The sequence below is a fragment of the Haliotis rubra genome, unplaced genomic scaffold, assembly GCF_003918875.1.
Source record: "Haliotis rubra isolate DU_JTF1 unplaced genomic scaffold, ASM391887v1 Scf612, whole genome shotgun sequence".
Taxonomy (NCBI): Eukaryota; Metazoa; Mollusca; class Gastropoda; order Lepetellida; family Haliotidae; genus Haliotis; species Haliotis rubra.
Window position 1 is genome coordinate 16362 of NW_025767316.1, and position 27698 is coordinate 44059.

Sequence of the window (27698 nt, forward strand, 5' to 3'; positions counted from 1 at the left end):
GGAGCTTTGTGACATTGGCAAGCCCTCCGCAGATACCCAACCTTTGGAGATCATGCAAAAGGGTTCAATTACAAAGGTTGCTTGTCACAAGCCTCAATAATCAGGAAGCGTGGCCAGTAGTCAGGGGTCGGGCGTACTCTCGTCAGACGAGGAATTGTCGGTATCCATGTGTCTCTCGCTTTTGAACCGAGGGGTATTGGGAAGCCATGTCGTGGGTAATGGTTCGGCATCCCCTCTCCCCACCCACCGTGGAGTGTCAACAAGGACGATCTTATATTGTAGCCGATCTCCAAGCTGCAAAGACCAGGGAAAAGGGATGTTATACTCCAGCGAATTTGACATGAAATGCTGTAGCTGCCTGCCAGATTAAAGGTCAGGATGGTTCTGTCCATGACAATCAATTGGAGACGCGACGACAGAAATCGGAGGTCAGCATCACCAGATTGGCCCATGAGCCTCGCCTTCTGTGCATGGGTCTGCGAGGCTAATTTGTTTCGTAGAATATTTGTTAACATTTTGAACATGGTCAAAAGTGTTATGTAATACCACGTTTTGTATAGACATTCCATGCACAGGGTTAAGGCGTGACCAGCCGATTGGTAGAATCGGGCCTATTCTACCACCCGTCTAGGCAAAGTTAGGGCTGAAGTGGTGTGTTGGATTAGTGAACACTATTGCCGGTTCCGCAATCCTCAACCACCAGACTCCCTTCCTCCTGCCGACACAGGATGCAAACCCACGGCAAACGGTTTGCCCAATTTGATCGCCTCTTACGACCAGCAATGGGTGTTGTGGACCTATTCGACCCTGGTCCACATCGGGGGCGAAAAGCCATTGGCGTTACCCAGCACCCACCACGGGAGGTTGCTCTTCAAGGGGTGCCTGTTCGGATATGAAAATGATACTGACCATATTGGGCTTAGGAAGAGCAACAGGGAATTATGCATGTCCTTTATGTCTCGTGCACAAGGATAACAGGCGACACATCTTTTCGCGATGGAATATTATTCTCAGAAGAAGAAATGAAAAGGACTCTTCAAACGATCCAGGAACATGCCGACAAAATGATGTATGGCGCCCACCATTACCCACTGTTGGACATTCCAGTCGAGAATTATGTCATTGATGAGCTCCATCTTCTTCAGAGGTAACAGATGTCATTGAGAGAAATCTCATCAATGAGGCAATCAGGCTGGACGAGTGTCTGTCCTTTCAAAAGAAACCCAAGAGACACCTAGACGACCTAATACGTTGTATCTGTAGCTGTGGGGTACCATCCAAGGCGTGGGAGGACAAAGAGTCCAAGCTGCTAAAATGGACAACCCTATCAGGTCGTGACAAGAAAACACTTCTCGTTAAACTACCAGAACAACTTGATGGGATCCTTAGCCCCATGACTGAATCTACAGTATGTACTCTGTGGACACTGTTTAGCGAGAGTACCATGACCTCATCACTTGTGACGATACATCCATATCTGGCCATGTAGTGTTTGAAACTGCCAAGTCTTGGATCGAGACTTTTCTCCTTGGCTCCCTCAATCTGGCGGCTATCAGAGGAGGAATATTACTCCCTACATACACTGTATGGCCTACCACGTTCCCCAACATGATTGACAGATTTGGATCCCTTTAGGCCATTCAGCTGCCAAGTTGTGAGAAAACTAATGATGAAATAAAAGATTCACCAGAGAAAATCTCAGAAATGGGATGCCACAGTTGACGCCCTAACCATTCGGAAGAGAATGGAAGACAGCAGCCATTTAGCTAGAGAAAAGCGGCCTTACTGCAATAGGCGCCTTGAGTATTGGACGGAGGAGGAACTTGCAGAGGCAAGACAGGCCAAAAGGGCTAAGATCGTGAGAGAGATACACGATCAAACGTCAACACAGGTTGATCCTGAGCTAATGCCTCTAGCTGAGTTACGGGACATGTTAAAGTCGCATGGAATTCATTCCAAATCAAAGAATAGAAAGGTTTTGTTGGAAAAAGTCAAAAACGTATTGTAGATTTTTATTAGATAAGTTTAATGTGGTGCACACATATGCGCTTTTTGTCTTACATTGTATTTTCATGTTTAGAAAAGGCATTGGACGTTTATGTGTATGTACGTGTTTGTTGAATCTCAGCTCTGGTTGAAAGATATTTTTGTTACATCCCAAAACACCAATTTACCTATGTTACAGGAATATTAAAATGTAAAGTGCCAGTTTTGTTCTTTGTTATCTATGTAATATACACAGGTACACGCACACTGATATATACACATACATACTGTAAGAACAGAGGTGCAGATGTTCTTCTTAGTTATTGTGGTTAATCACATGCATGGGTGACCTGACCCAATTTCTTTAATAGACCATAGGATTTACCTCCCTTGAAAATGTTTTAATTATTGTATCCATGCTTCATTAATTACCACAAATTACCGCCCTTGAAATGGTCACAATTCTTGCGTATGCCTATACTCAGCCACGGAACAACCACAAGAAAAAAAATGGAGATTTCCAAAAATTTCCAATTTGGAAATATCATCTTTCCAAAAATTTCCAAAATTGGAAAGATGATATTTCCAAGGTTTGGAAATTTTTGGAAATTTAGGAAGGATTTTACCACTACTTCTTTCAGTTTATCCTTTTCCCAAGGATCCCCGTGAGTGTATAGACTGTGTATTCGTCCTCCTAGGAGTGTATTCGTCCTCCTATGCGAGCAACTATAACCAGGGAGACTATAAGACGTTGTAGATTATTCCTGGTATAACTTCTCTCGTCTGCATCCTTGTTGTTCTATGTGTCAAAAATTGACATTAACTGTCATATTTGCCCTGATATGGCTAGCATTTTCCAAAATACAGTTTTAAGTGTATGGTTTACTTATTATCCACAAAAGCGCAAATAGTTTTTGACCTGTCACGGTTTGCATAAACACAAATTACATAGACCTACGTTACATCATTGATTAAATAAAAGTTTACCGGACCCACTGACTGACTGGCCAGGGTTTATTACATGTCATAAAAGTGAACCCTTGCCAGGGAATAATAGGCTTATTGTAGTAGAATTCATTCTTTAATGGTACCCTCTAATTAACACCTGACACAAGGGCTGGACCGTTTGGGTGTTGTTTTAAGACTGTAGGCGAATAGAGAGCAACCCGTTTGGGTTTGTGGTCAGAGACGGTGTTATGCAGTTGGTGTATTCACGAAATATCATGAACTTAATAATAGATAATTGGTTATATTGTTCACACACAGGCGGACTGGGGCAAAAAGAACCCAAATGAATTCCTTCTTAAAAACTTCATACTGTAACTAATTAATTTGGTCATATACAATAAAAGGTGACTAAATGTCGCTATTTTAGATAACGTTAAATAATTTCTAGAGAAATCACTACACAAGTTCATATCACAGGTGATTCCAGAGACAAATAGTTTATCAGATTCTAGTTTATGAAAAGCATTAAATTCCAAACAATTCTCTAATGCTCAGGAATTTTTTACCACTTACATACCATAGTTTGAGATGTCGACTCAGGAAGCCGACCTTTCGATTCTTATAAGGCTCAGGACATTGACAAGGGGTAGGCTTTAAAGTTTGGGTGTTATTTTAGCACATGGCTAATCTCATGTGACGTGTTATTACAAGCTGGTGGTTGATGGAAGTGAACACATCGCACACTGAAGCCGATCGTGTAAAAACATGATCAAAACAATCATATGGTAAACACATTTAAAAGGGCACTGATCCAGAGCAATTTCCGCGCACTGGTTGTTGCTTTTGTTATTGCTTTTCTCCCCTGAACACCCGGATGATATCCCAGTATTTTCGATTGGTTCGTGACCTTTGCTGCGCAACCCGCATGCGCAATTGATCGTATAGGTGTAGATTGATCAACAAAAATAAAATCTTGTTTTACTCGATAATATTTCCATCATTTTGATTATAACAAATGAAAACAGTTTGAAGTTTAATCATCTGCCATGACTGAAAAATAACGAAGTCAATGTATGTGTCAGGGTAGAGACTGCGATCTGGTAGAATCTCCGATCCTACCAGTAGAGATTGCGATCGGAGTCTCTACCATTCCTGCTGGCAGTTCGTCTCGTATTAGTTCGTATTAGTGTTGAAGAATTTTACTTGTTCTGTACTTCTCTCAGGTGATTGCATTAACATAACTACCCTTAATTGGTGCAGCTAGTTATCCCATGTTTGAGAGCGAAACTTCGCGAATCAGTGACCAAGACGCTGTCAAAAATGGGACACTACCTCCACATAAAGGAACAATATGCCATTGATCTGCAGCTGACAAAGAATCCTGTTCCATGTCAAGTGTCTTTTAAAGAACCACTAAACTTTGTTTTTTGTTACTCTTTTAACCATTACATATGAAAGATTTGTGGTTAGTCTTATGCGGAACACCAAATTTATTCTTTAAAAACTTGTGGTTAATTAATACCGAGCGATTAAAAGTGGCCAAAAAGTCGCCTGCTTCCCTCTCGCCCGCCAACGAAACCACAGACAGGTTACGTAACTCTGTCGCCAGAGCACTGCAGTGACGTCATATGAGGAACGATTTTCAGTTAGTTGTATAGAAAATGTGTAGCACGCTCATCATTTTGATGATTTCTCGACATCAACGACGACATGCCGAATCGTTGCTTTGTCGTCAATTGCTCCTAGGGGTCGGGCGATGGTGTCCCCATGCACAGATTTCCACAGGACCCCGCAGTTCGTGCTAAATGGGTTATGTTTGTGAGTGCGAAGCGAGCGTTGTGGAAGCCTGAAACGATATCTTACTTGTGTTCAGATCGCTTCACGGAAGTTAAAGAATCAAAACTACTTACTAGTTGTAGTAAAATATGCATATGATTGATGACCATAAAGATTTTCTATGACACAACTTGTAACATAACGATTTCTTCCTCGGAAGTGAGGTTGTGGTCGAAGTAACAATAATATTGTAAGTAGTATTATATTGACACCCACCTCGCTGCCACAAGAGAAATTGTTATGATATACGCTATGTCATGCAAAATCCTATTGGCCATCAATAAAATACATATTTTACTACCAGTAGAAAGTAGTTTTGATTTTACCATAACTCGGTGAAAACAAACCTAAATACCATTTATCCTCAGACTGGCGGATGTTCCCGACAGGGCGCCGCCATTTTAAAAATAAAAAAATCTGTTAGAATTAAGGAGATTATAGTTTGTTTTCATCAAGTTAGAAAATCAAGACTACTTTCTACTCTTTGTTAAATATGTATTGGAATCATAACCAAACGGATTTTGCATGACACAACTTATAACATAACGATTTCTTCCACGGAAGCGAGGTGGGGTCGAAGTCACAATACTGCGCGATAAATTTCTTGCTACATTCCATGGTTAATGTCCACTCACCAGTATGTAGATACTAGTCAATGTGCGTCTTTATATTTGGTCTTATAATCCTAATTAGTTTATTATCACACTTGTATGCATTTTGAAACTAAATAAAAGCAGACGATCTGCTGATACTTATAGTGAATTTATAACAGAACTGTAATATCTAGACATTTTATAGTTTGCCAATGTGAATCATAATTCGCACACACACCCTAGTGCATGTTGTCTGTCTCATTACACTTCACGGCGAAAACAATGATTCTGTTGAATGCTACGACAACTGAATAAAAACAAAATGCAAATATTAAAATTAAAACAGATTAAAGTTATAGGAACAATATCAGGCCATTACCTTGTTCGAGGAATGTATCCATCAATATCCACAAAACTGTTCCAAATGATGTTTTTTTTAACAGTTTAATATACGAAAAGTGATAAATCTTTTCAGGTATTGGTGTATAGTCTCATTGGTCACCCAAGATAGCACACCTGGCAACTAATTGCATAATGTCCGCCTTTCTTTTAAAACAGTAATTTAGTTAGCCAATAATGGGCAATCAATCAATGTATTGCCGGTTAATCCTTTGAAAGAAGGACGTTGTTTTACGCAGACACCGACACGACAGAGTGTATTCAGTATAGATTAGTAAATCTACATACATAAACACTACCTTTTGACAATTCCGCTGTGTAAGATAAAAGTAATTAATCAATCAGCGTGTTATCGGTTAATCCTTTGATCGATGTTTATAATGTTGAATATTTACTCCAGACACAAGAAATGCCAAATGGGAACCTTTGTCGGGTAATCTAAGTGTGTTACCACTAATTATACCTGTTATAAATTCATTAACTGACCATCAAGTGAATGATGACAAATAACATGTGTAGGTTTATACCACCTAACACGGGTTACAACGAGGGAGTATTAATTGCTGTATTGCATGTGAAAACTTATGGGCCGACACTGTTTTGAGAATACAAACATATTTTTACATGACATGATTAAATATCGAGGTAAAACGACACAGAAATGGGATCAATTTGGATCAGTCATTATACAAATAGGGCCTAACGACACCAATCGATTTTGACAGAATCGTCTATGAAAACAAGTTGTAACTCGGAAACTAGGCAAAGCAGGAGACAAAATTAAATGACAGTAGATTGTGAGAACATATAGCTTTCATTTTCCACAACAATTGTCACGATTTCAGGTTTACACAAGCCTGTAAACACGATAATTTACCCCCTAAAATGTAGATGAATTCTGCATCGGCTCTCAAAGCTATTCCTCATATGACGTCACAGAGGCGCGCCGCTCTGATTGGTTGAAATTTCGTTCGCGGGTGAGAATTGTGCACTGTTGTCAAAAAGGTCGATTTAAGTCAATTAAAGGTCGAAATGAGTAGTTTTAATGACGGGGTTTCATTTATAACGATGCCAGTTAGTGATTTATGTATTTGTACCCCCTAGGGTTTATGTGACCTTTAACAGTCTAATACCCGAAAAAGGGATACATCGATTCAGTTTTCACATTGGTGTATAATCTCATTGGTAAAGGTAATTTAATTAGCCAATAATGAGCATTTAATCCACTTGTGTTTTTCTTGGCTTGGTCATCTCCTCCCCACCCTCCCCACCCACCCGTACCATTGTCTTGCTAATTAACATGGTCTGGTGATCCTCTTACGCCTTAAATAAACAACTTGCCCGACTGGTAAAGAGGAACACCCCATCAACTTACTGGCGGTTAATACATTGAAGGAAAGATGTTGTTTTACACAGGTACAGGGTAAAGGACAGGGTGTAATCAGTATAGATTAGTAAATCTACATACATAAACACTACCTTTTGACAAATCCGCTGTGAAAGAAAAAGTAATTAATCAATCAGCGTGTTATCGGTTAACCCTTTGATCAATGTTTGTTTTGTATCTCAGCTGATAATTCGTCTTGCTGCAGTTCCATGAGCATATTGCATAACATGTAATACATTTGTCACATCAGACCTTAATTCATAATGCTGAGTAGATGTATTTACTCCAGACACAAGAAATGCGAAATGGGAACCTTTGGCGGGTAACTTGATTGGTATTACCATCATACCTGTTATAAATTCATTAACTGACCATCAAGTGAATGATGACAAATAACATGTGTAAGTTTATACCACCAAACACTCAGCTGGTTACAGCAAAGGGGGTAGTAATCGCTGAATTGCATGCAATGTTAATTGCCTGAAAAAAAGTTATGGGCCGACACTGTTTGGAGGATACGAACGGAACTTAACGGAACGCATAAGAAATACATATAAGCACTGGATGTGTACTGAAGTTAAAATTGTATATACCTGAGTACAGTTTCATTTGTCATAAATACAATATGTAATAGACATCATATGTTCACATGGCATGATTAAATATCGAGGTAAAAAAACACAGAAATAAGATCAAATTGGAAAATTGGATCAGTCACTATGCCATCTATGCATTAAAAAATCCGAAAAGCATATACATGTACACTGCTTGTATACTTTATTGCAATCAGACAGGAACTACTGGGGGTATTCTCAAATACATGTAACAACATCTGATGAGCATCCACCCTTCCTAATGTCCCGCTGTTTGGGTTGAAGACATTTTGTCAAGGTGGCCAGAAGCCCAGTCCCTGTGTCCGTCATGGTTGAGGGAGCAGATACCGACAAGCGTGCAGTTTGGTTTGGTAATTAGACTGTTGGCGAGAAACATTAATCGCTCTGGATCAGTTCCCCTCTTATTACATGGGGATATATACATGTAATGAGAAGAAGCATGAAAGTGTACATTCGATTTCGATTAAATAAAATCTGTCCATATAGTCTCCCGTTACCACTCGTGGCTTACGCCTTCTATGTTTTTTTTATGTGTTTTATATTTCAATGTTTATATGCTGAGACTGAAATGAAACACTATCTTTATACATATATTTGGCTCGTTTTCTCATTTGGTGTGCTGTCATTCGCATAATCCGGAATATCCTCTTCTATCAACACGTAGGCCTGTCATTGTCTCTATAATCCAATGTTAATTTGCTAACGGACGGGACATCAACATTTCTCTTAACTCATCTGTTTGGACCAAAGGTCGATAGAGGGGAGTTTCCATGTATATTCTCACGCCGTTATCAAGATAACAGTTACTACAACCAGGTGAACAGAAGTATATATGCATAGTGACTAGCAGCAAATTAACACCAGGTAATTCAGCAACTAGCACATCGTTGGGGCCAACAGGAGAGTAAGATCAACAAGTCTAAATCCACTCCTTTGTCCAAGTGATGGAATCAATGAACATTCAATCAGCTTGTCTATCCTGAACGTTGTACATCGGAATGCCGCTCTATGCAATAAACATGGAGTTGTTATCACATAAGTGGTATGTTTCGTTGTGTATCCCCATACTGTTTACTGCAGTATAAGTGGAAACTGCTTCACTTTGCGAATGACCAATCTTTTGAAGTTGATTTAAGTTCTACTTAAGTAAATTGCTACCTAACAGATTCATCTCAGATTAAAACATCTCATTCCAAAGTCGTGTTTTCTATTTCAGGTTCTAAGAAATACTGCATTTTTACATATTAGACATAAATCTATCGGTACCAGTTTGACGTGTCTGGTCATGAGTTAACTAACATAGTGATTATATATTTTTGACCATTACATGTGTCATTCACACGTCATGTATGCCATTCTAATGTTCTCTGATCCATTTCATCATACAGCATTTATTTCATTCAATGTTTTGAAGCTCATATGAAAACATGAAAAATGTTACTGTTCCAGTTCCTTTTGAAGAATGAAATTATTTTTGTTTTGGAGTGTTCCAACCAATAAAGTCATTATGGTTACAATCGGCCTGATTTTAATTAATACATATCAAGTTAGATGTTATACACGCGTGCATGCACACACACCCACAAAAACATCCGTAATTTGTGAATTCTGTTCGGACGATAAAGACATATCTAATTTGATGAGAATCACTCAATAAATTATCTTCCCTTACTCTGAGAGAAGCATGGCATTATTCATTCATTTTTAATAAATTTATCTGCATAAAAGAAGGTATTATCAAAAATGTGAAACAAACTTCCGTATACTACCATTTCACAAACATTGCGATATTGACCATGGAATAATGTTAAGTTTAGTCTGTTTTCAATGTCATAATATGTGAGGTTCCTCATTCACACATACATACAAACTGACAGCATAAAACAAAACAATATGCAACCAACCCAATGTAATACAATACAATTTTCCCCGCCTGTGCATACCGCACTGTTGACGAATCTCTCAGGTGTGTTAGAGCAATAATCACATCGCTACATGATTAACAAACCTACAGCTCAGCAGATTTTAATAACTTACCTTTTAATCAGAAAAATAAGAGTTATGGATGTCTACTTCTTTATTGAGAATAACACGAAGTTTCGGAGCATATGCTTGCTCCTTCATCAGGTGAAAATCAGGTCACAGTAATGCATTCCACTTCTTAAAGCCCATCAAAGATTTAACTTACTTCCAGAGGCTTCTTTAAGAGGCATAAAAACGTGTTAATTAACAAGGCAGTAGGCCTTGTTAATTGGTGACTATTAACTGCCTTGATTCACTCATCAATCAACAAGGGATTAGGTCCTGGGGCGTGCAAAGAACAATAATTTACCATCACCCACCAGTTATCTCCCTTTGTAGATATATTCCAAAATTGTACATTTTGGGGAATCTCATATTTCTAAAATTGGAAACATTGTTCTTGAATATGTCATGCTTCTTGCATATTTCATGCAATTCGAACAGTAACTGTTTGACTGCGTTTCTACTTTTTAACACATCCTTGCACTTTGCTATTGCTAGAAGACTCTGAAAATTTACTTAGGTAAATAGGTAAATACAGTTTTAGCACACAGCAAATGCTTATATGTATTTCTTATGCAACAATGAAGTTCTGTCCGTATTCTCAAAATAGTGTCGGCCCATAGGTTTTCACATGCAATACAGCAATTAATACTCCCTTGTTGTAACCCGTGTTAGGTGGTATAAACCTACACATGTCATTTGTCATCATTCACTTGATGGTCAGTTAATGAATTTATAACAGGTATAATTGGTGGTAACACCACTTAGATAACCCGACAAATGTTCCCATTTTGCATTTCTTGTGTCTGGAGTAAATACTCAACATTATAAACATCGATCAAACGATTAACCCATACTTTTATCTTACACAGCGGATTTGTCAAAAGGTAGTGTTTGTGTATGTAGATTTACTAATCTATACTGAATACACTCTGTCGTGTCTGTGTCTGCGTAAAACAACTTCCTTTTTCAAAGGATTAACCGCCAAGACATTGATTCTCATTATTGGCTAACTAAATTAATTTTTGTAAAGAATGGCGGACATTATGCAATTAGTTCCCAGGTATGCTATCTTTGGTGACCAATGAGACTATATACCAATGTGAGATACCTGAAACGATATATCACTTTTCGTAAACATGTATTAGACTGTTAAAAGACACATCATTTGGAACTGCTGCAGGTGAATAGTATATCACTCATTTTTGTGGATATTGATGGATACATTCCTTGAACAAAGTAATCGCCTGACATTGTTCTTATAACTCTAATCTGTTTTAATTTTAATAATTGCATTTTGTTTTTCATTTTTCGTAGCATTCCACAGAATCATTGTTTTCGTCGTGAAGTAATGACAACATACACTAGGGCGTGTGCGAATTATGATTTACATTGGCAAACTATAAAATGTCTAGATATTCCAGTTATAAGTATAGGCAGATCGCCTGATTTTTATTTAGTTTCAAAATGCATACAAGTATGATAATAAACTAATTAGGATAATAAGACCAAATATAAAGACGCACGTTGACTAGTATCTACATACTGGTGAGTGGACGTTTACCACGTGAATGTAGCAAGAAATTTATTGGGCAGTATTGTCACTTCCTCGCTTCCGAGAAAGAAATCGTTATGCTTCAAGTTGTGTCATGGGAAATCTTTTTTGGTCATCAATCATATATTTATTGTACTACAACTAGTAGGTTGTTTTGATTCTTTAACTTCCGCGAAGCGATCTGAACATATTTAAGATATCATTCCAAGCTTCCACAACGCTCGCTTCGCACTCACAAACATAACCCATCTAGCACGAACTACGGGGTCCGGTGGAAGTTAGTGCATGGTGACACCATCACTCGACCCCCTAGGAGGGCAACGCAACGATTGATGGCAACGCAACGATTGATGGCAACGCAATGATTCGTTTTGCCTCGAGTAGGTTTCGTTGTTCAGACCATCCTTTAATGTTGGAATATGGGCGAAAAGTAAATATAAAACAACATGAGCGATTCTGCCCTCTGTGTATTGTACTTACCATTGAATCAGAGTACCAATTCTTTATTAAATGTTCATTTTACTGTGATCTGAGAAACAGCCTGCTACAACAATACTACATAAATAATCCATGTGAAACTAAATTTATGAACTTATTATTGTCTTCCAATTCTACAACTGTTAACAATCTTGCTAAGTTTATATTTTTTGCATTGACAAAAAGAGCGAAGTTGTCGAATATAGAGTATAAGGTTAAATAAGACATTGTACATGTAAGCATACAGCTTAATATTATATATGGCGCTGGATTGTATTGTTATCTTCATAATTGTATAACGGGTCGGTGGCCCTTGTACGAAATTAACTCTCACTCACTAGATATAAGCTTACGATGACACATACTTAAACTAAACGTGACAAAATTCACTTTTCACCCAAAACATTGAACGTTTAAAATGTGTTCACCACTGCAATTTCGACTAGTCAAGTCGATTATCCTTTCGTTAACCCCTTAAACAATCATTACTAAAACAACACCAAACATCAAAGACTACCGCCAGTCGCCTTAACGACCCCATGAAAGACTCATGCCGCCCCATGCCACTATTGCAATTAGCCCATGCAGAACAATAATTTACCATCACCCACCAGTTATCTCCCCTTGCGGATATTTCCAAGATTGGAAATTTTTGGAAACATCATCTTTCCAAAATTGGAAAGTCTTGGAAACATCATCTTTCCAAAATTGGAAATGTCTTGGAAACATCATCTTTCCAAGACATTTCCAAGCTTGGAAAGATGGATTTTTTTTCCAGTGAACCCATGTTCAACGTTAATAATATGTCAAACTTCAACGTTGATTCCACGTCGGATATCTACGTCTAAAAAACTTTCATATACAACCTATGTTCAACCTAATTTCGACGTTGAGGACCAACCTATTCTCAACGTTGAAATGACGTTGATGTGCCCGCTGGGCAGGCGCATTGCTAGGGTATGGTAGATGAAGTGTAAGTGTGAGAGTAGAACATGGCAGAGTAAAGGGATATGCATGAGAGTCTTATTTGTTTCTGTGGCAGGGTGTATGATGTACGGACTGCATGAGTGTCAAGATCAAAGCTTCTGTCGCCGTGTTGTGTCTTCCAGTGTCATGTCAGTTTCAACCACGTGAAATCCGTGTAGTACCGTCGCTCCGACTTACGGCGGACGATTTGTTTCTGTGGCAGGGTGTATGATGTACGGACTGCATGCGTGTCAAGATCAAAGCTTCTGTTGCCTTTTTGTGTCTTCCAGTGTCATGTCAGCTTCAACCACGTGAAATCCGTGTAGTACCGTCGCTCCGACTTACGGCGGACGACAAGCTGATGGTGAAGCGGCCATGGCCATGTTATAAAACTTGGACAGACTGTACACAGGTTTGGTTGCTGGTGACACCGATCTGGATTGGATTGTTCGGCAAGCAGTACAGGACAAGAAATAAACACACAACAGCTGTCCTCTTAAACGGTTATTGTGAAGTGAACTGACAAGTCAAGCAGTTTTGGGGTGAGTGAGTGAGATTCCGATCAACATTCCTACTTCCAACTGATAAATCACCATATATTCATTGATCAGTGCAACTGGTGATGTGACCTCATGCACACGTATGCATTAAAGAGTGTAACGTTCGTTTTGTGCTACCTGCATGAAGACCGCCTCACCTCACCTGCATGGACCCTAGCTGGATTTACACCATCACTTCAGCTGCTGGCGATTGTAGGCAAATTTAGCCACGAGTAAAATTGTGGAAATAATAACCAATACTTGCTGGGGTATGGCGCATTATCCATAACAATTACGGAGTGGGTGGAATGTTGTGTGATCATTTTTTTCTCCAGCCGTTTGGAAAAATTATCAAAATTCATCTCGTCATGATAATCTGCTGATTTGAGCTTTGAGTCAAATACAAGTAAAGCATTTGGTACTAAACCATTTTCGGACCCTTCATGAACAACAATAAGCCGAGGTCCGGTACAACATGGAGGCTCATTTATCACAACCTGACCATATAAACTTTATTTATACAAATTCACGGACTGCACACCGGTCAAAATAATCAAGTTTGTGCTTGGAAATTTTGGGTTTGCGCAACTTGGTTGGACTTATAAAAGTAGGCCCACTCGCACCCCTATCACCTTCCACTTTTTAAAGATGCCTTGGGAAGACAAGTAGCAAGGCTACTTTTAACATAGCGTCTACTTTGGTTGCACACGTCTTTCCCATATAAATAATAACATTGAAAGCTAACTCCCTAGCCTGAGAATGAACAATTTGCCCATGCTTCGCTAACTTGGACATGTTAAATTCATTAAAATCTGCAGACATTCAAACTTTGACTCGTGTCGAGATGGTGTCTTGCTGAACTAAATCGCTCTACGAGACACGTGTTAAATAGAAGCGGTATTGAGTTCACGCCACGGTCAGCATGTATTGCACGTGCTTAATCGCCAGTCTACCTGTAGCAACCAAGTGTATTGTCTAGATTCCCTGCCCCGCCTACTTGTCACAGAGAAACTACTGGCACAGAGTATTCGTCTACATTCCCTGCCCAACCTACTTGTCACAGAGAAACTACTGGTACAGAGTATTTGTCTAGATTCCCTGACCCGCCTACTTGTCACAGAGAAACTACTGGTACAGAGTATTCGTCTACATTCCCTGCCCCGCCTACTTGTCACAGAGGCACCCATGAAAGGCCACCTCCTCGTGGTGGGTGCTGGGTCACGCTAAGCGCCTTTCAACCCCCCGTTGTGGACCCGGGGGTATATTTGGTCCACCAACCCGTTTGCCGTGGGTTGCGCCCCTGTGTCGGTGGAGGACGGGAGTCTGGTGGTTGAGGGCACTGGTTCCAGGAACAGTGTTCCTTTGCCCAACACACCACTTCGGCCCTTACTTCACCTAGACGGGTGGTTGAATGGGCCCGGTTCAACCAATCGGCTGGTCATGTCGAGCCCTGTGCATTACTTGTATTTGCACAAATTATATTTTTAAACTATATGGTGGACTTTAGGTCTCGGCTCTATTAGTTTATATAAGATCACTTGATTTCGAAATATGTCTTGTTCAATTTGCCTAGAGTCTAAATGCCCAGAAGGCGATGGCTCATGGGCCAATCTGGTGGGATTGATCTTTTCAAGATTTTTTCTGCTTGAGTATACCCTCCTAGTATCCTTGGTGTCGTCTGCTGGAGATCCACAGACATGAGGCATCGTCCTTGTTGACACTTCATGGTGGGTGGGGAGCTAGGAGGGTGAATCATATTTATTACTATCATGGCACCCCACTTAAAAACGTTCCCACGAATCTGACGATTCGTTTTCCTCAGAGGATGAGGGTCTTGCAACTCTGACCAGCCCTGACAATTGGCCTCGTTTCCTTGTCATGTGTGCACCTGATGGTGGAACTGTCAAGTTGAATCCTTTTGCTGTCGCAAAAGGCATTGAAGGTTTGGCTGGTACAGTAACAGAAATAAAAAAGCTGCGATCTGGTTCTTTACTCATTGACTGTAAAAAACAGGTACAGTCCCAGATTCTTCTCAAAACCAAATCATTAGCGAATGTTCCTGTGGAGGTGTCCCCTCACAGGACATTAAATAGCAGCAAAGTCATCGTCCGTGATATTGGACGGTGCCTCTCTGATATGGATGAAATTGACATCGTGACAGAACTACGCTCCCAGGGAGTTACTGATGTCAAAAGATTCACTGTTAAAAAGAATAAAAGAAACCCTCAAAACAAATACATATTTATTCACATTTTGTTTACCAGTCCATCCAGATTCGTTGAAAGCAGGTTACTGCAGCTTGAGGGTTGAAAGATTTATTCCTAATCCTTTGAGATGCTATACCTGTCAAAGGTATGGACATGGATCAAAGTCCTGCCGCAACCCCGCTGCTTGTCAGCGATGTGCTGGAACGTGTGCAGATAGCAGTCTCTGTGACAAACCTCCCGTCTGCGTCAACTGCTCTGGCAGTCACCCTTCCTCATCTAAGGAATGTCCTACATGGAAATTGCAATCAACAATTTCAAAAGTGAAACATGAAAGAAATATTTCATTTTTAGAAGCAAAAAAGATTGTTCTTGCTCAAGAACAGTCAGGCCCGACCTATGCCGCCACCGTATCAGCTTCTATTCCGGCCTCCAAACCAAAACATGTTTCCTGTTCTTCAGTAGGTTGCCAGACAGATTACACGTGGGCTAGGACTTCTGCTCCTACCTTATTGTCTGCAGAGCTTCAGTCCAAACCCTCGCAAGTCACATCCTGTTCACAAACCTTGCCTTCATCCATGAGTGTTATTCAATCCCAGGCATCTTCTGAGAAAGTTGTGTTAAGCCCATTTCTGGTGTCCCCCGCCGTGATATTGCTGGAATATTGCTAAAAGCGGCGTAAAACCAAACTCACTCACTCACTCACTCTGAGAAAGTTACATCTGCTTCTCAGAAACAAACATCGAATGCGAAACAAAATGTGAAAAATAAATCAAAACCTAAAAATGACACTTCCAAAAAGAATCTAAGTGACAGAACCTCTAAGGGGTCGAACAATCAGGTCCAACTGTTTAACAAGTTTGGATCTCTTGAGGACATGGATGTGTCCGACCATAGCCATGGTAGGACACATAGCTTGTCACCCTCAAGGAAGATGAGGGGTAGATCTCCCGTTCATCCTCCGAAGAAATGATACCTTCACCTATAATACAATGGAATTGTAGAGGACTTCGCAATAATTTAAACGATTTACAGCTATTAAACCAAGATTTTACACCGTCAGCGTTCTGCATCCAAGAAACGTATCTGAAACAGACAGATAACTTTGACTTACGTCAGTTCAATGCATATCACTATTTTTCACCTCCGGGTGATAGAGCTTCTGGTGGATCATCAATCCTGGTGAGGCAAAATGTTATCCATAGCCCAGTTACACTCACAACCAATCTCCAAGCCGTTGCAGTGCGTCTTACGTTGCACGTTGCACTCACTTTGTGCTCTTTATACCTTCCGCCTTCATCAACTGTTCAACTAACCGATCTACAAGCTCTTTATGATCAGCTACCTAAACCTTGTATAATCATGGGTGATTTAAATGGCCACAACCCACTCTGGGGTGGCACTAATACAAACACCAAAGGTAAATTACTGGAGGATTTTATTTCCAACAACGATTTATGCATTTATAATTACGGTTCAAATACGTATCTTCATCCTGGCACAGGAACATATACAGCTCTTGATTTGTCAGTTACTGACTCCAACCTATTGTGTCAATTTGAATGGTCAGTCCACGACGACCTCTGTGGAAGTGACCATTTCCCAACATTGCTAAAACCTGTGAATCCATCTGACGTTCCTCCATCATCAAGATGGAATTTTAACAAGGCTAACTGGCCTTTATATGAAACTCTCTGTCGTGACAAACTTAGGCCTGAACTTTTTAATGATATTCCTGATGCCATAAAATGTTTTTCGGATGAACTAAATAATATAGCTGACGAGTGTATCCCAAAGTCCTCTGCAATTCCTCATGTACGAAAACCATGGTTTACCAATGATTGCAAACAGGCTAGGAAGGCACGGACAAAAGCCGAGCACTATATCCGTCGCCATCCTATGGTCCACAATTTGGACAAATATAAAATGTTAAACGCCAAAGCACGACGTACTTTCAAGCAAAGTAAACGCTTATCTTGGCGAAACTATATATCAAAAATTAATTCTCGCACACCTATATCCAAGGTGTGGAATATGATCCAGAAAATCAAGGGTAAGGGCTCTAAGTCTAGCATACACCATCTCATAGATGGGAACGAGTTACTTACTAATAAATCTGATATTGCTAATAAACTTGGTGAGACGTTGGCCAAACATTCTTCCTCGGCAAATTATGTACCTGAATTCCAAAAATATCAAAAACAGCAAGAAAAGAAAGCTATTAATTTTAATTCAGATAATGGGGAAGATCAAATGAAACCTTTTCGATACATGAGCTTCATACTGCTCTTGATCAGGCTCACGATACTGCTTCTGGAGCTGATAACATACATTATCAACTCCTGAAGCACTTGCCAGAGTCATGTTTGCAGACACTGTTACATATTTTTGATGATATTTGGACAACTGGAAATTTCCCTTCGTCGTGGCGTGATGCTATCATTGTGCCCATCCCTAAACCTGGACGTGATCATACTGATCCTTCCAATTATAGGCCAATTTCACTCACTAGCTGTGTTTGCAAGACCATGGAACGCATGATAAATAATCGACTTGTTTGGTACCTGGAAACCAATAACTTAATAACAGATATACAATGTGGTTTCCGTAAAAACCGTAGTACCATCGATCATTTAGTGCGTTTAGAATCTTTGTAAAAAATGCCATAATTAATAAACAACATGCAGTGTCAATCTTTTTGATTTAGAAAAAGCATATGACACTACATGGAAACTTTATGGTATTTTAAGAGATTTACACGATTTTTGGATTGAGAGGCCGTTTGCCTCAATTTATATCAAGTTTTTAGCTGACAGGCAATTTCAAGTCCGAGTGGGTTCTACCCTGTCTGATCATTATAATCAGGATCAGGGTGTCCCACAAGGCAGTATTTTGTCTGTCACACTTTTAGTATCAAAATTAACAGTTTATCCAAGGTTTTAAATGATTCAATTGATGGATCACTTTTTGTGGATGATTTTAATATTTCTTGTCGTGGTAAGAATATGCATACTATTGAACGGCAACTGCAGCTGTGTTTAAATAAAATACATAAATGGTGTCTTGAAAACGGTTTTAAATTTTCCAAGTCCAAAACTAATTGTCTACACTTTTGTAGAAAATATAAGCCGCATAAAGACCCGGAACTATCTCTAAATGGCACTCCTATCAAAGTTGTGAAGGAGGCCAAGTTCTTGGGTATTATTTTTGACTCACACTTAACGTTTCTACCACATATTAAAACACTTAAAACTAAATGCCTGAAGGCACTCGATTTGTTAAAAGTTGTTTCCAACTCAAAGTGGGGAGGGGATCAAACTACGCTCCTTCACTTATACCGAGCATTCATACGATCTAAACTTGATTATGGTTCGATCGTATATGGCGGAGCCTGCAAAAGCAACCTTACATTACTTGATTCTGTTCACCACCAAGGTCTAAGACCTTGTCTTGGATCATTTAGAACCTCTCCAGTTGATAGTCTCTATGTTGAGGCAGATGAGCCTTCGCTTTCCCAACGCCGTATTAAATTATCCTTACAATATATTACTAAACTATATTCAAACAAATCTAATCCTGCATTTAATTGTGTCTTCAATCCTCTTTATGAGGATTTGTATAACAAAAAGCCTTCTCTTGTTCCGCCTCTTGGGCACAGAATTAAACCATTCCTTTCTGCTGCCGGCATTGAGCTGGAGAATATATCTCCTTCTCGTCTTCTTTCTTCTCCTCCTTGGCAATTGGTGAGGCCAGAAGTTGACTTAACATTAACCACATTTAAAAAATCAGAAACTAATGATCTACAGTATAAACAAGAATTTAGTCAATTAAGAAATAAATATAATACCTATAAATCCTTATATACAGATGTTCTGCCTTTTTACGCGCCTTCCTAGCTTGTTTGCAGGTATTGTTGAACCATGGTTTACGTATGTGAGGATCTGCAGAGGACTTCGGGATACATTCATCAGCTATTTTGTGAAGTTCTTCAGAGAAAAGTTTTATGGCATCGGGAACATCTGAAAAATAAGCAGGTTTCAGATTGCTAGTGCAAAGAGTTTCAAACAATGTCCAGTTAGCTTTAGTAAAATTCCATCGTGACAACGGTGGAACATCGGATGGTGTCACAGAAATGATTACTTCCACAGAGGTCCTCATGGACTGACCAGTCGAATTCTGTAAGTAAACTAGAATCAACAAGTGATAAATCAAGGCACGAGTATGTGCCAGTGGCAGGATGTAAATACGTGTGAGAACCATCATTAAAAATGCACAAATCATTATTCAAGAAAAAATCTTCAAGTTGTTTACCCTTAGTATTTGTAGCATTAGAACCCCAAATTGGGTTATGGCCATTCAAATCTCCCATGATGACACAGGGCTTAGGAAGCTGGTCATAAAGGGCCTGAAGTTCAGAGTGTTGAAGCGAATGGGATGGTGGTATATACAAAGAACAGAGGGTAAAAACTATATGTAATGTAACCCGCACTGCAACAGCTTGAAGTGGCGTAGTTAGAGGAACAGGACTGTGAATAACGCCCTGTTTCACCAGTACTGAGGATCCACCAGTAGCTTTATCTCCCGGAGGAGAAAAATGATGATATGAGCTGTAATGGCGTAAATCAAATTTATCTGTTGTTTTAAGAAAAGTTTCTTGTAAACAAAATGCTGATGGTGTGTAATCTTGAATTAATAATTGCAGATCATTGAAATTGTTCTGAAGTCCTCTACAGTTCCATTGTATGATGTGACTAGCACTCATGGGGGGTTAACGGAGTAGTAACCTCCATTTCCAGTGGTTCAAAAGAATTATGAACGTTTACAGGTGGTTGCGAAGAAGGTGGTACCTCCAAATGTTGAAGTGTCGTTGTCTTTTTTTCTTCCGTTTTTTTTCTTTTCTTGTTTGCTGAGTAGCAGGTTTTTCAGTTTCAGAAAGTTCTTGAGATTCTGGCTCTGATATCTTTGAGAATGGACTCTCTGTTTGAGAGGCTGACGTAATTGTCTTGTGAGTTGTTGGGGCACTTTCTCTGATGGATATTTGATTTTCATGAACCCAAGAAATTTCAGTCTGGCACATTGTAGAGACTGTAATGATCTTCTTTGCAGGGACAGGAGAAGATGCTACAGCAGAAAAGGTTAAAGTGGTGGGTTTGGAAAATGGATCTGGAACCAACTTTTTTGCTTCAAAATAGGAAAGATTGTTTGTGCATTTCACTTTCAAAATTTGCGACTGATAAACAAAGAAAGGACACGACCGTGACGATGCCAAATGCTCACCATCACAGTTTGCACACTTCATTGCATTGTTGCAATCAGAACTGTCGTGGGCACCACTACAGCGAGAGCATATCATAGTGTGAGTACAAGTCTTGGCACCATGACCAAACTTTTGGCAATTGTAACACCGGAGAGGATTTGGCACATAAACATCCACTCCAATGTTAAAATATCCGGCTTTTATAGATTTTGGAATAGTTGGCAGGTCAAACGTGAAAAGATAAGTGTTTGTTTTTATTACAGTGTCATTTTGTTTCCTTGTGAATCGCTTAACAGCAATTACTCCTTGATTTTGTAATTCGGAAAGAAGTTCTTCCTCGCTCATGTCTGAGAGACAACGAGCACGGTCTCGAATTATTCCACGGCAGGAGTTTAGTGTACTGTGTACTGAGACAACAACCGGGACATTTACAAACTGCTTTAATCCAAGCAGATTGACGGACTGTTGTTTTCGTACACATTCGACAAGAAGTGAGCCAGAGCGAAGTCGGTAACGTTTTTAACTTCTCCACAGGCACCTTTGATACCCATGGATATGGCAAACGGATTCAACTTGAGCGGTGTACCATCAGAAGATGAAATGACAAGAAATCTCGGCCAGTAATCGTTCAGTTCAGGTGCACTTTCGTCATCAGACGATACAGAATCGACATGACGACGCTTGTTTTTCGAAGAACCAGAGAGTTGAGTGAGAGACATGGTGATATAATATTTTTCAGCAAACTTGCTCCCCACCCGCCACCGAGTGTCAACAGAGAACGATGTTGCAGAGGAACCCAGTCTGCATCATCAGGGCTACAAGTTTGCCATACTCCAGCAAATGTAACACGAATAGCTATATTTATCTACCAAAGTGACTGTCCAGCTGGTTCTGCACATAACAGAAATTTGGAGACATATAGAATTCGGAGGTTGACATTAACTAGATTGGCCCATGAGCCACCGCCTTCTGACGTAGGACTCTAGGCAAAACCGTTGAAATATTTCGAAAATGTTAAACCCAAAACACACAAAAATACGATATTAGACTCCAAATATGGAAATGTCCAACACAGGGCATGACATGACCAGCCGATTGATAGAACCGGGCCAGTTCTACCACCGGTCTAGGTGAAGTAAGGGTCAAAGTGGTGTGTTGGGCAAAAGGAACACGGATCCAGGCTCCTATTGCCCTCAACCCTGCAACCCACGGCAAACAACCAGTAATGGGGTGATGTGGACCTATATGCCCCGGGTACACACCAGCAAGCACCACGAGGAGGTTGCTCTACAAGAGTGCCGTATTAAGTATTAATTGATTGATTTATTTAAGTAAACTTATTTGTCCGTCATCCATCTAGATAAGAGAGCGAGATTTGCCTACTAAAATGTATAGACTGCCTACAAGGCGTTATACACTGAATTAATCTCACTAGCTTCATGTTGACTGATGGAAATGTTTGCACGGTTCCAGGAACCTATTGCCCTCAACCACCAGAATCCCGTCCTCCACCGACACAGGGGCGCAACCCACGGCAAACAGGTTGGTGGACCAAATATGCCCCCGGGTCCACAACGGGGGGTTGAAGGGCGCTTAGCGTTACCCAGCACCCACCACGAGGAGGTGGCCCTTCATGGGTGCCTGTCACAGAGAAACTACTGGCACAGAGTATTCGTCTACATTCCCTGCCCTGCCAACTTGTCACAGAGAAACTACTGGCACAGAGTATTCGTCTAGGTTCCCTGCCACGCCTACTTGTCACAGAGAAACTACTGGTACAGAAGTAAGAAAGGTCCTCTCACAAGTGATAAAAAACATTGGGAACTGTATACTTGGAACGTTTTAGGTGGAGCTGGTAATGGTCAACATAGTGCCTAAGTGTGGACGTTTCAAAACTAGAACATCTGCAACCAAACATAACCCTTGTACACAACTGTGAAAACTCTAGACGAACAACGTATATTCCCTAATAATAAATACAGCAGAAACTAACATACTACGCCTGTGATACTCGTATCCATACCAGGAAACTGTGATTAATCAGTTCAGATGTGGTAGTCAGATTGCTAGTCAGCCTGTCCCGAACCTCAAACAATGGCGGCTTTCATCAAATGATCCCATATTACATCTGTTTACGGTACCAACGTCATAATGACGGTACTTTACGGTATTTAGATATTACGGCGGAGCACTGTGAACATATTACAGTGAACTACTGTATATTTAACAGTGAGGGATTATAGTGTATATTGATTAAAACCTTTCTCGTCACTATATGGAATATTGCCAAGGTGACGTTAAACTTTACCTCACTAACTTGGGAGACTGCATGATAGTTTAAGTGAGTGAGTGGGTATGGCTTTACGCCGCTTTTAGCAATATTCCAGCAATATCTCGGCGGGGGACACCAGAAATGGTCTTCACACATTGTACCCGTGTGGGGAATCGAACCCCGGTCTTCGGCGAGACGAGCGAAAGCTTGAACCACTAGGCTACCCCACCGCCCCGTTTGAGTGAGTGAGTTACAATTTAACATCACCTCGGCAATATTTCAGGCAATCCCTATTAAGGCGGTGTTGTTGTTTTTTGTTGCTACTGGTCAAAAGATTAGTTTTATTTGAACTAAAATTTTCTTTTTCATATTGACTTGGTTTGATTCGAGATTAAAACTATGATATATATCGTTTTGTTTTCATGCCGTTTGTTGACAGGTTTTAAGTAAAATCTAACTTGTTCTCCTAGCTTTATGGCTGAAATATTGCCAGTGTGATGTAATGATTTTAACTCACTCACCAATAAATACCATAACATGATACTACAGCTGCACAACGTCCTCAAACTTTTGTCCCAAAAGGGCTGAAATAAAACCGACGCGACGTTCATTATTTACTCACTCACTCACTTTTTAAGGGGGTTATCGCACAAAGTGTTATTTCCTGAAAAATGTCATCAACTTGTATTTACCGACACTTACTCACTGAAGTTTTAGCTACGTAACGCATGTTTGTTTTTTTCTACAATAAATAAATTAGTGTTTATTTGAAAACTATTGAACAAAGTTGTTGTGATCTGAAACTGACGGTTCCCACGACGTGGCAACAGAAAGATGGAAATTTCCGTGTACACCAAAGCTGTGATGGCATTAAACACCCCCGCAATACAATCGCCGAATTGTTCATCAACATATCAAAGCCACATCGGCATCACAGCCACACAGGTTCAGGTACTGTCTGTCCAAGTTTTATAACCTGGCTAAGGGCCGCTTCACAATAGGCTGCTCGTCTACTGTGTGTCGGTGGAACTGTAGTGCACGGACTTCACGTGGTTGAAACTGACACGCCACACGGGACTCGCGTCAGGACGGCAGAAGTTCAGCTCTTTATACTCGGGAAGTCTGTATTTCAAGTTAGTGAGTGAGTTAAACTTTAATGTCCCATCGGCAGTATTTCAGCCATATCGTGACTAAGAATGTTGTAAATTTAGATATGAATAAAATCAGTGAGTGATTGAAAAACGTTGGTAAATATGAATAGTCTGTGTGTGTATTTTAAGACAACCAGTCTCAGAAATGAAAAGTATATTCACGCATGTCCCCTTACTCTGCCATGTATACCTTGTTTTGGTCAATATATGGCTGAAATACTGCTGATGTGACTAGAAATCTTAACTCACTCAGTCGGTACTCCAGCAACCCGTCTGTGTGTACCCAGGTTTTGTAAATTCTAATGACCTTGGAACTTATAATTTAGGTAAGGTGAAATAAAATATTTCAAGTATCAAATATATGTCAGACCTACAATTCCGACATATACATGTTGGTTTTTTATTTAGTTGATTGAGTGCAGTCTGTGTCAGTCGCCTGAACCACATTATTTTCACTTCCCAATTCAACCCTTACTGCAATGCTTAAGCCGAACATACAGCAAGTCTAGATTTCATCAGGTTCATGGTCTGTTATCAGATAACTAACATATCTGGGTGGGTTACTAAATAAACATATCAAACTGCTATCCAGTGTGAGAAATAGTTCCCAAATTTTGCCAGCCAGACGGGCTAACTACGCCTGGAAGTTACTAGCCCACAAAATAATTCACTGGACCGAAACTTTAATGAAGACACGGGTTTCAGCATTAAGCTACTTAAAACATAGAATAATGAGGGTACTTATACTGCCCAATACTCAACACCACAAAGGGGCATGCTCGACGCGCCCAATACTCCACACCACAAAGGGGCATGCTCGAAGCGCCCAATACTCCACACCACAAAGGGGCATGCTCGAAGCGCCCAATACTCCACACCACAAAGGGGCATGCTCGAAGCGCCCAATTCTCCACACCACAAAGGGGCATGCTCAAACGCCAATACTCCACACCAAAGGGGCATGCTCGGCCCAATACTCCACACCACAAAGGGGCATGCTCGACCGCCCAATACTCCACACCACAAGGGGCATGCTCGATGGCCCAATACTCCACACCACAAGGGGCATGCTCCGAAGTGCCCAATACTCAACACCACAAAGGGGCATGGTCGAAGCGCCAATACACCACACCACAAAGGGGCATGCTCGGAGCCCAATACTCCACACCACAAGGGGCATGCTCGAAGTGCCCAATACTTCCACACAAGGGGCATGGTCGGCCCAATACACCACACACCACAAGGGGCATGGTCGGGCCCAATACTCCACACCACAAAGGAGCATGCTCGAAGCCCAATACTCCACACCACAAGGGGCATGCCGAAGCGCCCAATACTCCACACCACAAGGGGCATGCTCGGCGTGCAATACTCCACACCACAAAGGGGCATGCTCGAAGCGCTCAATACTCCACACCACAAAGGGGCATGCTTGAAGCGCCCAATACTCAACACCACAAAGGGGCATGCTCGAAGCGCCCAATACTCCACACCACAAAGGGGCATGCTCGAAGCACCCAATACTCCACACCACAAAGGGGCATGCTCGAAGCGCGCACAAACATTATTAGCCCCGATAACCCAAGCTGCCTGTTATGCACTAGAAGGTAAAAGTCACATCCCACCGGGTACCCATTTTTCTGCTGGGTGAACAGAGGCAATTTTGAACAAACTCGCTTGCGTAAGGTGAGACCACATGTGTCAGGTGTTTCTTTGGGACTGTACAGTGATTTCAAACCCACTATCAAAAGCTATACTCGGGACCTGATGCAAAGAAGGTGGGACACTCAAGTAGGAAGAAACAAACTCCATGAATTGAAGCCAACAATTGGTTATACCTACTTGGGTTATCAGTCAAGACGTGATGAGGTAATTTTACGACGATGTCGTATTGGCAACAGTCGATTTACACATGACTATCTGCTGAAAACGGATGGGGATGGACCCCCCCATGTGTGTCTCTTGCGATGAGGTTCTCACCATCAAGCATATTCTGCTTGAATGCGTGGACTTATCGTCTGCAAGGGACTCACATTATGATGCAACAAACCTAAAAGATCTGTTCTCCTGCGTGAGCGCTTATCTCAAAGTGAACTACCTGAGGGAAGTTGATCTGTACCATAAATTGTAACTGCGAAATGTAACAACCATAAATTGTAACTATGAAATGTGACTAACAAATTGCCTGCCTTTAAATTTGATGCTATGACTTTCTCTGCTTTTAAATGACAATGAAATCAATATATGTCTTCGTAATAAAACTCATTCCGAGTATGTAATTACAATGTTTACTAATGCAAACTTGTTCTCGTCACTATATGGCTGGAATAATGCCGATGTGACGTAAAGCCAAACTCAACTCAACTCAACTTTGGGACTGGACTGAAGTAATATGTACTTAACGTTTAAAAGAAAATGTCTAACTTTTGCAAGATCTGCCTGTAAGATGCTAAAGTTTCTGGGCTCAATTCACCTGAACTGTTTAGGTTGGTCAGGACAGGATCAAACTCATCATCGCTGAACTCGTCCAGGTCCGGTAAAACTGCCGATTGAAAACAAATCCGAAATCCATCGCGTCTGTTGTATTGGCATCCGCCATGTTGGTGGTCAAGCGGAAGTAGTGTAGCCTATTGTATTACATTAGCGGTGATAAAATCAGACACATTTTCAATCGAAATTGATAGTGTCAATTTTTATTAATAGGCCAATCAAATTCGGGAATTTCACGTGGTCATGGTAGAATTCATTATATTGAGATGTTAAAATGTGTAACTTTGTGTAATTATAGATTTGTGTAAACTTGGTCTCGTCGCAATATGGCTGAAACAATGGCAGTGCGACGTTAAATTGTAACTCCAAGCCATATCATTGGTTGAAACTGACACGACACACTGGGAGACACCGCAGGACACCAGAAGCTTTGCTCCTACCACTCACGAAGTGTGTACATATTGCAACCAGCCAGAGAAATGACAACAAATATATGATCGCTGTCGGATGCACCCCGTCCCTCTTTCCCTCTTCCAGTAATACTCTGGCACTGAAGTTTGTGAAGTCTTTTGAAACTTTCAATTGTCATCTTCTACCATAGCCCAGCGATGTTCCAGTTACATTTGGCCACTTCGAGAATTCACACGACGGAGTGTTTCGATGCAACATTTTGATGCGCGCGTAAAATGTGCTTTTTGACATTTCGGTCCGGAGAGATGGTTGACCATGGGACGGGAGAGCGAAGAATTTGTATGGGATTGTGAAAGAGTTAATTAAGTATATATAATCGTTGTCTTACGCACCCCGCCCCTCTTTCTCTTTTATACTCTGGCAGTGAAGTTCGTGAAGGTTTTTGAAACTTTCCGTTCCCACAATCTGCCACAGCTAAGCAATACGCCTGTAGTAGATATGTATTCAGTTTCACATTGTGTTTTTATCCCCCGTAACGAGTTTTGCGGGAGGTATTAAAATGGACTCCGTCCGTGCGTGCGTCCGTGC

The 27698-nt window shown here is 40.6% G+C and overlaps 1 long non-coding RNA gene across 1 annotated transcript; it reads left to right on the top strand.

Moving 5' to 3' along the window:
* The first annotated feature begins 4574 nt into the window (after positions 1-4574).
* On the top strand, positions 4575-27698 carry LOC124255928. The gene is made up of 3 exons (XR_006892795.1): positions 4575-4586; positions 6789-6798; positions 27619-27698. It is a non-coding gene; the product is annotated as an uncharacterized LOC124255928 (long non-coding RNA).